This window comes from Plutella xylostella, chromosome 27 (genome assembly GCF_932276165.1).
Source record: "Plutella xylostella chromosome 27, ilPluXylo3.1, whole genome shotgun sequence".
In the NCBI taxonomy this organism is placed as follows: Eukaryota; Metazoa; Arthropoda; class Insecta; order Lepidoptera; family Plutellidae; genus Plutella; species Plutella xylostella.
This window is the reverse complement of record NC_064007.1, coordinates 8,831,236-8,844,873: the sequence shown is the minus strand read 5'-3', so window position 1 is coordinate 8,844,873 and position 13,638 is coordinate 8,831,236. Positions and strand designations below refer to the sequence as shown.

The following is a 13,638-nucleotide window of genomic DNA, read 5'->3' as shown; positions in this document are numbered from 1 at the left end:
TATATGTTATTGTTATTAAAAATATGAACCTCAGCAGACTTAAATTAACGATATACGAACTAGATAGATGGAGTGTCAGTGCAAAAGAATAGTCTCGACAAATTTAATAACAGCCCACTTCATTCTACCACTACTGAGATATTTTGAATTAGTTTGTTTAGGGCGGATTCGACCAACGTCGAGTAACTTTTTACTCACGAGTAAAGTACCAGTTACTCGCGAGTAAGCAGATTTTGCATTCTACCAAACCTGAAACCAAGATAACTAGCTTATCCCAAGAATAAAATGTTATACCGCCAAAATTGACCGTGTAACGAGCTTATCCGAGAGTAATTTTGTAATGGCGGCAGCACATCAGCTGATTAGAAAACCGTCATAATGACATATAAACACATCTGTCAAAACATAAACAAAAGTACGTTAAAAGGCAAAGTCTCAGAATAAAAACAGCGAATAAAATATTAAAACATAAACAATTTCATACTTTTATAATCCATTCAAACTAAGTTGGTATGTCATTTCTATTGCATGCTTTGAAACGCAGCTATTTTTATTTTAGTTGAATTACAGTTTCGTTCCTCGTTCATTCAATTTAATCATGGTATAACTTGGTAGAATGCAAATGTACTTATCCTAGATATTTACTCGCGTATAATTTTAATTCCGGTATAGTTATTCTCGTGTAACGTGATGTTTGGACGAATTCACCCTTAGAAGATTTGTCACTTTATTCATTTGTACAATGGTTGTCATTAGATTGAACTTAAAACGGTTTGACATTTAAAAAATTCGGATAGTTTTTTTCTTTGTTTGTGTATGTGACACACCATGCATTGTTAATTGAAGTCAGTGGAGGAGTAACAGGAGTATAGCAAAGTTGCCTCTTTTTTGTTTTTTTTTATATTGCAATATTTATTTACGTAAAAATTTAATATAAAAGTTGTACAGGAAAAACTGCGATAAAAAACCGGCCAAGTGCGAGTCGGGCTCGCGCACAAAGGGTTCCGTAGCTTAAATCAACCTATCTCAAAAACTATAAGAGATACTTTGATCAAACCAAAAATCGTTGAAAGAGTTAATTAGCATGCATCACCTCTATTTTTTTTAGAATTTTATACCCCGTAGTTATAAAAATAGAGGGGGGGGGGACATACTTTTTACGACTTTGAGAGCTGATATCTCAAAAACCGTTCACTTTAAGAAAAATGTTTTTTAGAAAACTTTATATCATTTTAAAAGACCTTTCCATTGATACCCCACACGGGTATGTACATCGAAAAAAAAAATTTCATCCCTCAGTTACATGTATGGGGGGCCCCACCCCCAATTCTTTTTTTTACTATTTAGTGTCATATTTTTGTAGCGGTTCATACAATACATATTTCCATCAAATTTCATCACTGTAGTACTTATAGTTTCCGAGTAAATCGGCTGTGACAGACGGACAGACGGACAGACGGACAGACGGACATGACGAAACTATAAGGGTTCCGTTTTTGCCATTTTGGCTACGGAACCCTAATAAGTAAATAGCCGATACAAATGCCGTTTGTCGTTTGAAGCTGTGAAATAACCAAACTACTACACAAACATAAGTAATTAAAGGTACAGCAGTCATTTATAAAATCTAAAAACTAGACCTTTGTAATCAAATCGATTAGTAACTGCCAGATAAATAAACCGCAACTTTAACCGCTTATGTTTTATGCAAAATTAAATACTACAATTACAGCAAACTACGACACAACAATTGCAAATATTTGCATTAAGTTTTTATATTTCATACAACTCTTACTGGGTTTTCCAACCAGCCAACTAACAAAACGTAAAAGAGTACTTATTAAATCCCGCACTTCGTTAAACTTAGGCGTTTTTTTGTTGAGCCAAAGAGTACATAACCCCTGCGCCGCGCCGCAGAACAAATAAACAGCTCATTACGATGAGGCGGCGCAATCAGCGCGCAAACACTTGTGTACGACACTGTACTCACTGTACTCACTGCACCGGCACTAGTGGCAGTCACTGTACCGCCGGCAACAGAGAAAAATATATTTATAGAGTCCGTCAACGCTAACTTCGCAACAGTAATAATGGCTAAATCTAAAAAACATGGGCAAAAAATATTAAACTTATTCTTTGTTAGTTTTATTTTTAAAATTAGGTTGTAAAATTACCTTTGTGTCATTCTACCCACCCCAGACTTAAATGTGCCACGAGTAAAAATAAAATCAAGAATACTTAGGGCCGATTTTTCAATGCCAGGATAAAAGGTCAAATAACTATCTAGCGAATAATTTTATTTGGCTGTTTATCGGCTTGGTAGTTGCTAAACCATTTTTCAATTGTGATTTATTCCATAGGTAACTATCTTACCGATGTTTCTACTTGAACTCTGGAAAGTTGAAACAAGTATATGTAGACACCTAGTGCTAAAGCAGGACAGACTACTATTTTGATTGTCAGAGTCAACTGTCACTGTCAAGCCACAAGCCTCACTGACTGTTTTGTTTGGTTGTTTATTGGGTTGTTTCAATTTTGGTATTTATATATGTTATTTTTGGATCGCAATGGAATCACAAAAAAGAGAGCGTTCGGCGAATTTTAATATTAATGAAGTTACTGTGTTAGTGAGTGGTAGATAAATTTTATTCAAACATGTCATAGAAAATAAAAAGACCGATGCAGCAACAAATAATAATTTTCTTCCATGCAGTCTGCATGGAAGAAAATTGAGTTTCTTTTAACTCCAGTGGTATAACCAGTCCGCTCATTGAAAATCCTTTAATTTAAGTACGAGGGCATCAAAAAAAACAATGAAGAAGAAGTCGTAAGAAGAAGTCTTCCCTGCAAAGGCAGGAGATGTACAAAACTGGAGCTGGGCCCTCAAATGCTCTTTCATTTAACGATGTAGAAGAAAAGGTGTTAGGCATTTGCTCCAACATTAGCATTCAACGTATCCTTAATTTAAATTTAATGAATAAAAACTGAAAGAAATAACACCTATGTTTTATTATCAAGTACTGGATGGTTTCTCTCTTTTCTCCTCAGCCTATAGCCGTCCACTACTGGACATAGAAGATCATGCCGCCAAGCAGGAGGGATGTCTTAGATACTTAGGTATATGTAGCATAGGTTACCTACTTATCATAAAATGAAAAACTATAATGTACCTTAATATTTTATTATGAAGGAAGTGCTACTACATTCCTCTTTTTTTTTAAATTAATGCTTGAAAATAAATCAACATAATGTTTGTAGTCTGGCGCCTTTCGGCGATGAAATTCTTTTGCATCCCACATGCTGTAATGATCAGGCCTCGTTTTGACGACTCTGACTTTCCTTTCAACAGGATTAATACCTTGTATCTTGGGTCATGGCTGACGGACTCATGGGGGAGTGATACTGAAATACGAGTGCGTATCGAAATTGCCCGAGCGTCATTCATGAATCTGAAAAAAGTTCTGTGTTGTCGACAACTTTCTATAAAACTCCGTGCCAAGATTCTGAAGTGCTACGTGTGGCCCATCGTCCTTTATGGGTGCGAGTCATGGACCATAAAGGAAAACTTCAAGAAAAAACTTGAAGCTTTCGAGATGTGGTGTTACCGACGCATGCTTCGAATCAGTTGGACCGATAAAGTCACCAATGTCGAAGTTCTGAAACGAATGCATAAGCAAGTGGAACTCGTGCGTACCATTAAGCAGCGCAAAGTAGCCTACTTAGGACACGTTTTGCGTAATAAACGATACCAGCTGCTACATACCATAATAATGGGCAAAGTGGAAGGAAAGAGAAGGCCTGGAAGGAGAAAATTGACGTGGCTGTGCAACATCAAAGAGTGGACCGGTGTAAAAACCGTGGAAGAATTATTTAAAACAGCCAGGAATAGAGAGCGCTGCAAAGAGCTGACTGCCAACCTTCAATGATGGAGAGGCACTATAAGAAGAAGAAGGATTAATACATTCGTTCATTACCTACTACCTATTTTTCGATCGCCAAATCATCAATATCATCGAAAATATCCATTGAAAAGACGATTATTCTCTGCGCTTGTATAGTTTAGAATTGGTATAAACACAAAAAAGAACTTAACTACTTAATAACCTCAAATGTCAAATTATCAATCGAATAAGCACTATCTGGCGGCTCAAGCAGCAGATAGATTTATTCTCCAGTTAACTGAGTTATTGGACGAATAAGTTCTATCTGACGGTTGAAAAATTCAATATTTCGCTATCTGTCGAATAAACGCTATCTGGTTGTCTATCTGAGCATTGAAAAATAGGCCCTTAATCAATAGAGTGCGTACATTGTCCCGAATTATCGGGAGTTGTACCGATTTCGACTCACAGAATAATCAAGATAATTATTCTGAGTGTAGACGAGCCTTAATATTAATATCGGCGAGTGGAGGGTAGACGAATTTATCCACGTAAACGAGCAGCGCGGGAGCGCTTTTCACTTTTGGTGAGCAGCCGCGGTGAGCAGACGGAGAGTGAGGGAGTTATCAATGACGTGGGTGCGAGAGGACCCCGCGGAGCGGAGCCGAGGCGTCCAGGCTCGGGGAGCCGAGGCGGGCGTGATGGCCCGGTTCAGACAACAGCCAGTTACTGCAAGTGCGCAGCTAAGTGACCTTTCTACTTACCTTTTATATCTCGTTTATGATTGATAAGTTATACCTACACTTGATTTCTTGATGTACCAATTGTGTTTATAATGAGTAAGGAAACTAAGGAGGTAATGTAAGGTTTAAAGGAGGTACGAGTACATACCGTACCCGTACCGTGTGATAATAGATAGATTAGATATTCAGTGCGCCAGGGGAAACAATCCCATGTGATCAGTGTAAGAAGCTAGGGAAACAATCCCATGTGATCAGTCCCAGGGAACAACCCTGCTAGCGAGGCACGGGGTGGCTATAGGGGAGGTTGGAGGCCACTGGGGTGAAACCCCTAAGAACATCAGGATTATCCTTGACATTCAGACGATCAGGTTATTAGACTGATCGTTCATCACGTGTGCGTGATATTAAGTAACCAATATGTTTATGATATATCCCATATTCAGTTCGTCACCGTGATTAGTATGTTTGTACTAATCACGGTTATTAACAGTTCAGATATTCGCGTTTACTCATATAAATAGTTTAATGAATCCGCGACATGGTGGAGATGCTGGGATGTGAGTCCAGTGTTACAGCTTTTTTGATTTGCGAGCAAATCTAAATTTACCCTGACAAGGGTCTTGCGAAATACAAGTAAATATATTTTAAAATCCCATTATAAACATTCACCAGTGAAAAGTTAAGTTGTTTGATAGAAATTGGGGACTATTCTTGAGACTCGTAAGAGGTTTTATTGAAAATGTACACATAAAGATTAAGATACTTACAAGTAAATTAGTTTGGTGTAGGTGTATTAGTAAGTAAGTCAGTAGTATTTGACTTATTTGAGCATCGCTTATTGAGTATTTGATGAAATTACAAGTATAAATTGAAGTAAACCTATGATATTTTAAATGATACATGCATTAGAGTCGCTTTTAGAGTAGCGTGACATTATATTGACAAGATACTTCCAGTAGTGGATGGCATACGATATCTGAGAGGATTATGATTGGAATTTGCAGTATGCCAGTTTGCAGTTAGGAATTGATCAAATCTAACTTTGCAAATGAGCGAAGTCAGATTTGAATTTATTAGTTATGATACTGAAATAATGTGATAGTACAGTCCTTTCACCGAAATGTGTCTTTTAGATAATGAGTATTGTAGACTTCAATCTGTTCACTCAGCATATATTTTTCCCGGAGTAATATTTAGTGAATTTTTGAGTAATTTATCATAGCGTGTGTGAGTAATTTACTCTTGGCACTTATTATTGTTCAGATTAAGATATTAAGTGATTGAATTAGACGCCATCGGGACAATCAAGTGGTTGCTTACAAGTTATTGGACTGCATAGATGTTACATAGTTAATGCTATTCTTGATAAATGAAGCACAAATTCTACAATTTTATAGTGAAATGAAACTTGTAAAGGAGCAAGTCACAGTAAGCTAACTGTACGAGGCGAGTAGACAACAGGCGCCCGCGCTGGCGCCACCGCCCGTTTCTTTGTTATGTTACATTGTTGCAGTCTAAATAATTTGCAAAGAAATTTGTTTTTTATTGCCTATTGAATATGGTTTAGTTTAATGAAGGATTTCCCAGAAAATATTATTTTGATTTGATGATAAGTAGTACAGACTCAGGTGATGCTCTTGCCTTGCTTGTGGGTACCTACCCCTTGAAATTTAGAATAACCAGTTGAAAAGCTATGAGCTAAAGAATATACCTATACCAGATGTTCGAAAGGAACAGTTTGCCTATTACCAAACATTTTATAGTTCTCGTCGGATTAATAATTCGAGGATATTAGAATTCGATATCGTGAAAGTTGGTAGAACTTGTACTAAGTATATATCAGTAGTCTGAGGTCGGCCGCCACGGCGCAGTCCACGCTGCTCGTGCACATACAGGAGTTCCACTGAACTTAGACGGTCAAGATTAATCTCTTGACATGGAGTCAAGTAATTCAATTAAAAAAAAAGTACCGAATATGAATAGTGAAGTTGTCAGCTAACGAAGATTATACCCATGTATATACTGTTCTCTGAAGTTATACTTTATAATATAAAGCTTCAAGTTATTTAGAAGTTAAATGTATGTCTTACTTTAGTGCAATGTGAACTTTAAAATGTTTAGATTTTAGTAAGCGTTAAACTTTAGTTACAAGTGAATGGCCTTAACCAAGGAGCGACTCAGAAAAGGATCAGAATTTAAAGTACTTAGCTTATAAATCAAAGAACATTTTTGGTTATTAATACCCAAGCAGGGTGGCCAATATCGGAGAATGAATCTCCTCTTAAAAATGAATATGATTCACATTGTGCCCAGTACTGTCAAGAATGTTTGAACTGTCATTGTATTGAAACTCGTACTCTTACTGAGAAAACTTACGTATACTTACATATATCGTAGCATTGTAAAATTTCAGATAAATTCTTGCGATTTTCTTCTCAAGCAGACCAGACGTAACATATGTCTGTATAGTTGCTGAAGTACTGTACCTTCAACCTAAAGTTTCTGAAGGTAAAGGAAAACAAACTGTAAAATTTATATACTCAGTTGAAATTAGATATATATTATGTACTGGGTTAACAAAGACTATTCTTTTTCTTTGCATATAAGTATCAAGTTGGGACACACAATTACGTGCCAACGTTAATAAGATATACCTTATAGAAGGTTTATAGTAATCATATAATTTAAAGGATCACGAGTGATCTCAGAAGTTTTAGTCAATGAGTCCGAGAGGAAAATAAGTAGTTTCAGTTTCATCAAAGTTGAAACTTGTATGTGAGATGAAGTTGATTAGTGTCGTTATAGCTGTTAGAATTATAACACAAGTAATAAAGTAGCGCGACAACACTTGCATGGTTACATGTTATGACCTATCAGTAACAATAAGTGTGGGTTGCACCATTTAACTTTAACTATTACAAACGTCAAATCTCTTGAAGATTGATCTCTCTCGTCAAGGGATTTGACGTTTGTAATAGTTAAAGTTAAATGGTGCAACCCACCCTAAGTTGCCTATACAGAGAGACCAAGTTAAGTCAGTCATTCAGAACGTTGCATTGTGGTATGTGGTATTCACCATATTTTTAAAATGAGTTATTTAGCTAATATTCAAATTTGTCGTAAAATTTGCCATTTTCATGAAAGTTCTGCTATGATTAATGTTATAACATTCTAGTAATAGCACGTAAAATAGCACAGTTCCAGCAAAAGCATTGCTATTAAGAAATAAAAATTCAGATCTAGTTAAGAAGTCAATCTAGACTACTAATTGACAATGTGGAATACCTACAAAGTAACTATCAAAATCTTAATGATACATATCATGTTGGTACAGTAGATCGATTATTAATTTAGAGTTTTACCTTACAAAACGTGATCTTAAATCCATGATTATAACAGTACTGATATAGAGAAACGTTAGATATAAGACATAGACTACCACAGACTTAAATCAGTCATCAAAGATAAAATTCAGATTCACGTTATTTTGGATCCAAAATAGTTTTCAAAACAAGTTTGCCATAGGTAAATAGTATGGATAACCAAGTAGTATAAACACATCCCTTTTATTGAGATCTGCAATATTTTTAGATTTTATATCATTTTTAGAATCCAATTATGTGTGGTATACAATGTATAATTGTATACATATAATGCACATGCCCTTAACTAGCATGTGGTATTGGTACTCATAAAGTAAAGTACCTACGTAAGAACAGAATTATATTTAGATATACATGGGTACGTACACACGGCAACGTCAAATGGTTGGCAGGGCACACTAACGTAGTGTACGTGTGCACACTAACGTTGTCTATGTGTGCATAAACGCAGAAATCGGTTTTACACGACAGTAACAAACCACACACACACACACAACAGCACAAACGAGTTTGCGCGTAGGCAAACGCCCGTATACCAGCTGTGACATAAAAATATCAACCGGTATTGTTAGTTAAATAGTTATAAAATTGAAGTGAAGCAAAATTTCACTGCTTGTGTCTATACACTTCGTAGCTCATTGGTAGAATGTTAGACCTATGAAACATAGGTCGTGAGTTCGAGTCCACTGATGGTTATTTTTATTTTACTTAATTCAAATTTTGCGTTATTTAAACGCTGTTGAGTATAAAATTAATTTATTTGAAACTGACAAATGACTATAAGCTGCATAGCTGTCGACTATTTATGTTCACCAAAAATATATGATTCGTTCTTCATTTGAGAATTAAAACCATTCTACCCTCATACAATATGAATAAACGAAATTTGTTTTTAGTTTTAGTGACAATTCACCTCTGCATCTGCATAGTGATTCACTTTGTGATTAATTACTCTTCGCAGTCACTATGGAAAGTCTTAACTTACTTAAACTAAACCATGTTCAAAAAGGCGGAGATAATTGTATTTATATGAACAAAATATTACAATTAGTGAAATCGCAAGATGTTTAACGGTAAGTAACATAGAATTGCAAACATTTTATTTGACTGTTAGAATATTTGTATTTGTCTATGCTAAGTATTTGTTTTTTTTGTTTGCAGAGGAGAACTGTTCAATTATGGGTTCACCGATACGCAGATTCGGGACATGTAGACAGTACGGCTGTCCCATTTTAAAACACAGTAACAGCCATGAGACAAAATGTTCAGGAGAGCCAAAAAACATTTTTGTCCCTTCATTTCAATGCCCTGGTAAAACTATGACAGATATCTGAACAAATGTAAGCTTAAAAGAAGCGGCAGAACCTAGGCTTTACATACAATACTATTTCATTTAAATATAGCTAAAATTGTTGCTGTAATGCACAAAAGAAAACACTTACTAGGTTTTATATGGTTTTCTCACCCTAAAACCGCCCTCACTGACCATTTCAAAACCTAGTAAGAGCCATTATTGTGTAATTTAAGACAAGTTAAGTATATTGAAATTGCAATAATTGCGTAATAATTTCATTTTTTATATGTTTGGGATCCTTCACATATTATAAATCCAATTTTGCAGCACTTTTAGACGACGGCACTATAAGTAATAGAAAGAAAGAAAGAAAGAAAAAGGCATTTATTTCGTCCAAGACACAAAACATATAAATAAAACAAATAAAAAAAATACACTAGGTTACAAAGTGTCTCAAACAAAATGGTCACCGTCTCAACATAATGTCACAGAAGCCTGTGACGCTGATTTTCATCAGGTGGCCGCGAGTCGTGCTCGGTGCAGTGTAAAAAAATATTATAATCCTTAATTTATATTTTAGAATAAACAGGATGGCTTAACACAACTAGGTAAACACACACAGTTAAGTAACATACCAAAAGTATAGTAATGCATAACAACAATATAAAAATAAATAGACATACAGTTTACAAATTATTAAACGACAGTTTTAGACGGGGTACAAGCAAATTCAAAATAATAAATATGACTTGGCATATGTTGCGGAATGTGACGTATTACAAAGTTTTTGAAGGGATAGAAGGTATTTTTTAAGAAGATATTTAAAAGAACTTTTGGTTTTAGCTCGTCTAATTGGTGGAGGTAAATTATTCCAGCATTTAGATGATAAATATCGAAAACTTCCGCGGAATGCCTGAGTTTTATGCTTGGGTACTTTTATCATATAAAGGGATCCTCGGGTAAAGTGAAGGGGTGGCTCACGAGAGCGCCCCAGTCTGTCAAAAAGGTATTTAGGGGTTTCATGTTTAATTACTCCGAATAAAAGAACGGCAAAATGAAGCTGTCTGCGAGCCTCCATCCTAAGCATACTGGCAGCGTTCAGGAACGGAGTAATATGTTTTCTAGGTGGAATGCTGAAACAGAATCTAGCACAGGCATTCTGTACTCGTTGTAATATGCGTTTGGAACTCTCAAGCAAACAGGGTCCGAATAGTGTATCACAATAATTTAATTTCGATAAGACCAGAGACTCACACAGTTTTACGCGCAATTCTTTACTTAAGCAATCTCGTATCCTGTATAAAAGCTTTAGTTTGTATAAAGAAACCTTAGCCAGTTCGCTAACATGATGTTCAAATTTTAAACCAGCATCCATAATCACACCGAGATTGCGTGCTTCCCAGACGCGTTCAAGCGGTTGCTGTTGTATTTCTACAATAAAGTCGTAAGATTCAACGGCGGAGATTTGTTTTCGCGATCCTAAGATTAGAAATTTTGACTTAGCAGGATTTAAGACAAGTGTATTTTTATTTGCCCAAACGTTAATATTATCCAAATCTTTGTTTAGTTTTTGAATGGCAGAGTTTGTATCTTTAGGGTCAAATGATATATAAACCTGAGTATCATCTGCATAAATGTGATATTTGCAATCGGCTATAGTATGAGTTAAGTCGGCAGAGTAGATTATAAACAGTAAGGGCCCTAAAATAGAACCCTGAGGTACACCGCGATTTAGTGCTTCTCTTTCGGACATAGTAAAAGAACCATCTGTGTTATCAATTACAACATGTTGAGCGCGATTTTCAAGGTAGCTGGAGAACCAATTTATAGATTCTGTGTCAATTCCGTAGTATTCAAGTTTGGAAAGTAGTAATGGGAGGTTGATAGCATCGAATGCGCGTGAAAAGTCTAACAGAACGAGGGCTGTCGCTTTGCTTTCCTCTTGAGCTGCAAGTATATTATCGACAACATCTATTAGTGCTGTGGAAGTGCCACGGTTTAATAGCTGAAATACGGGCATATTTTTATGTTTTTTTTGGTTTTATGTAAATGAATTAAATAGCCATATTAAGAAGGCTCTAACATGAAAATTATTTATGGCTGCCTTCAATTAGACAATATTTCCTAAATTTCTATCTAAAAATCAGTTTTCTCTTATTTATAACTTGTTTTTTTTTGGTTTATGCAAAATAGGGCTAGTAGAAAGGTTCTGACGAGAAAGGTCTCTATGGCTTTTATAAAGAAGACAAAATTTACTTATGTTCTACTTTTAATTCAACTCTCTAGGTCTCATTGGTGCAAAGATACAGGTTCTGAAATGTCTGATATTTTGTTCGAAAAAAGTGTTAGTAATAATGTATGCCATTTGTGACTTACTAAAATTAACGGACGAAAATTGTCCTTTGCTGACCATTTCAAAACCTAGTAAGCGCCATTGACCATTTTAAAACCTAGTAAGTCATTTTCACTTACTGTGTTTTAAAATGGTTGGTGGCTCTTACTATGTTTTGAAATGGTTTTCGTGGCATTTTTGATTTCGCAGGGTGGAGTTACTAGGTTTTTAGAAATTTTATTTTCGTTTCTAAGCGGTTTTTTGATATTCTGACAATGCAGTTTTGTGCGGAATCGCCTAAAATAATATATAAATCAAAGACCCGTTTTTTTTTAAAGTTGGCGGTTACTGTGTTTTGAAATGGGACAGCCGAGTAGTCGTCTATACGGATGCATCACCACGCCATCGAGAAATCGTAGCTGCACATAGCGCTGATCCGTTCTGCAGCACCCGTTCTACGGCCACAACACATAATCTATCCTCTATCCCTACAATCCGTACGGGTTCACTTGCATGCTGCTGGGTTGCGGTGTCGGAGGCCAGCGAAGAAAATTGCTCTAACCGATCAGCATCGTCGAAACAGAGTGCGTTTTGCGACTGAATATTTTAAACTTTGATTGGTGCAACAATGTTGTGATATTTAGTGATGAAAAGTCAGACAAGGATGGACGTAAGATATTATGGCGAAAAAGTGGCGAAAACTATAGTTATTGGGGTTAGCTCAGTAATTTTTATTTTTCCCTTTGTATAAGATTTTAGTTATTTTGTTAAATACTTATCGTTATTTACAATTATGGGTAAGCCAATGTGTTAATGATGTTATTGTTACTGAGGTGAGAATAAGTTATCTTATTTCTAGCTAATTAACATGTTGATTCATATAACTAATGACTTGCCTATTTACTTTAGTAAAACAGCCAGTCCATCCTTGTCTGATGTTTATTATGATTTAAAACTGCAAATTGAAAATTTTCCTTATTAATATAAACTACAACTATGTTTTAAAACGAAAAACAACAAAAACGTAACATCCTTAATGTTTATGTTACGGCAAAAATAAATTTGGTAATTTTAACACTTAATAACTTGTTTAATTTACTTTCTGTGTTGCTTTTATTCGTATATACTACAATACTATTATTAATACATCTTAATAAATAAATTAAATTTATAAAAAAATCAAAAAAGGAACATTGTAAGTTCAGTGGGATTTGAACAACCATACCGATTCATGTGAGTCTTGTATCATACCAACTGAGCCATTCAATCTATTACAATGGCTTGCAAAATTTTGCTTCATATCATAAAAACAATGAATCATTGTCACTGGCACAACTACATGCTTACAATATCCGTGTGTGGCTTGCCCAGAACTAAATAATTACGTCGACGTCGCCGACACACACATACACTACCTGCGTTAGTGTGCCCTGCCAACCATTTAACGTTGCCGTGTGTACGTACGTCACCAAATGGAAGAAAAATTCAATAGACAGATGTACGGTAATCCTCTTTATGTTTCCTTAACATACAGATGTTATATCAGAAGAACGTTGTATAAGTCAGAAGTTTAAGTAGTGTGAGTGTTGAGTGTTGAAGCAAAAGGGTACCTAAGTCTCAATTAAAATTAAAGATTAACAATGTCCATGTTAAATATTGAGTACCTACCTAACTAGAGAACGTATATGCAAACTGGTGCTTACTTACTATGTATTAGGCTTGAAGAAGTATAGATAGAATAAGTGCAACATGTAGGTACATGAGGTACATAGTCATTTGTTGCTGTTTGTTGTGTTTTAGTATCAATACATGAAATGAATATTTGAGGCCCAATGGGGATGTAACTGAAATATTATGTAATTATAAGATAAGAACACCTTAGTGCAAGGTAAACAGATTGGGACATATACAATACCGGATAAATTTTCAATGCCGGTATTGAGTTCCGGTTTACAACTCAATACCGGGATTCCGGTATTAGTGCCGGTATTAGACTTCATTGTAA

The 13,638-nt window shown here is 35.5% G+C and overlaps 1 long non-coding RNA gene across 1 annotated transcript; it reads right to left on the bottom strand.

Moving 5' to 3' along the window:
* Positions 1-3,165: 3,165 nt before the first annotated feature.
* On the bottom strand, positions 3,166-4,297 carry LOC125490775. Its single transcript, XR_007267905.1, has 2 exons — positions 3,962-4,297; positions 3,166-3,358 (listed from the first exon to the last, which is right to left on the bottom strand). It is a non-coding gene; the product is annotated as an uncharacterized LOC125490775 (long non-coding RNA).
* Between the last annotated feature and the right edge of the window lie 9,341 nt (positions 4,298-13,638).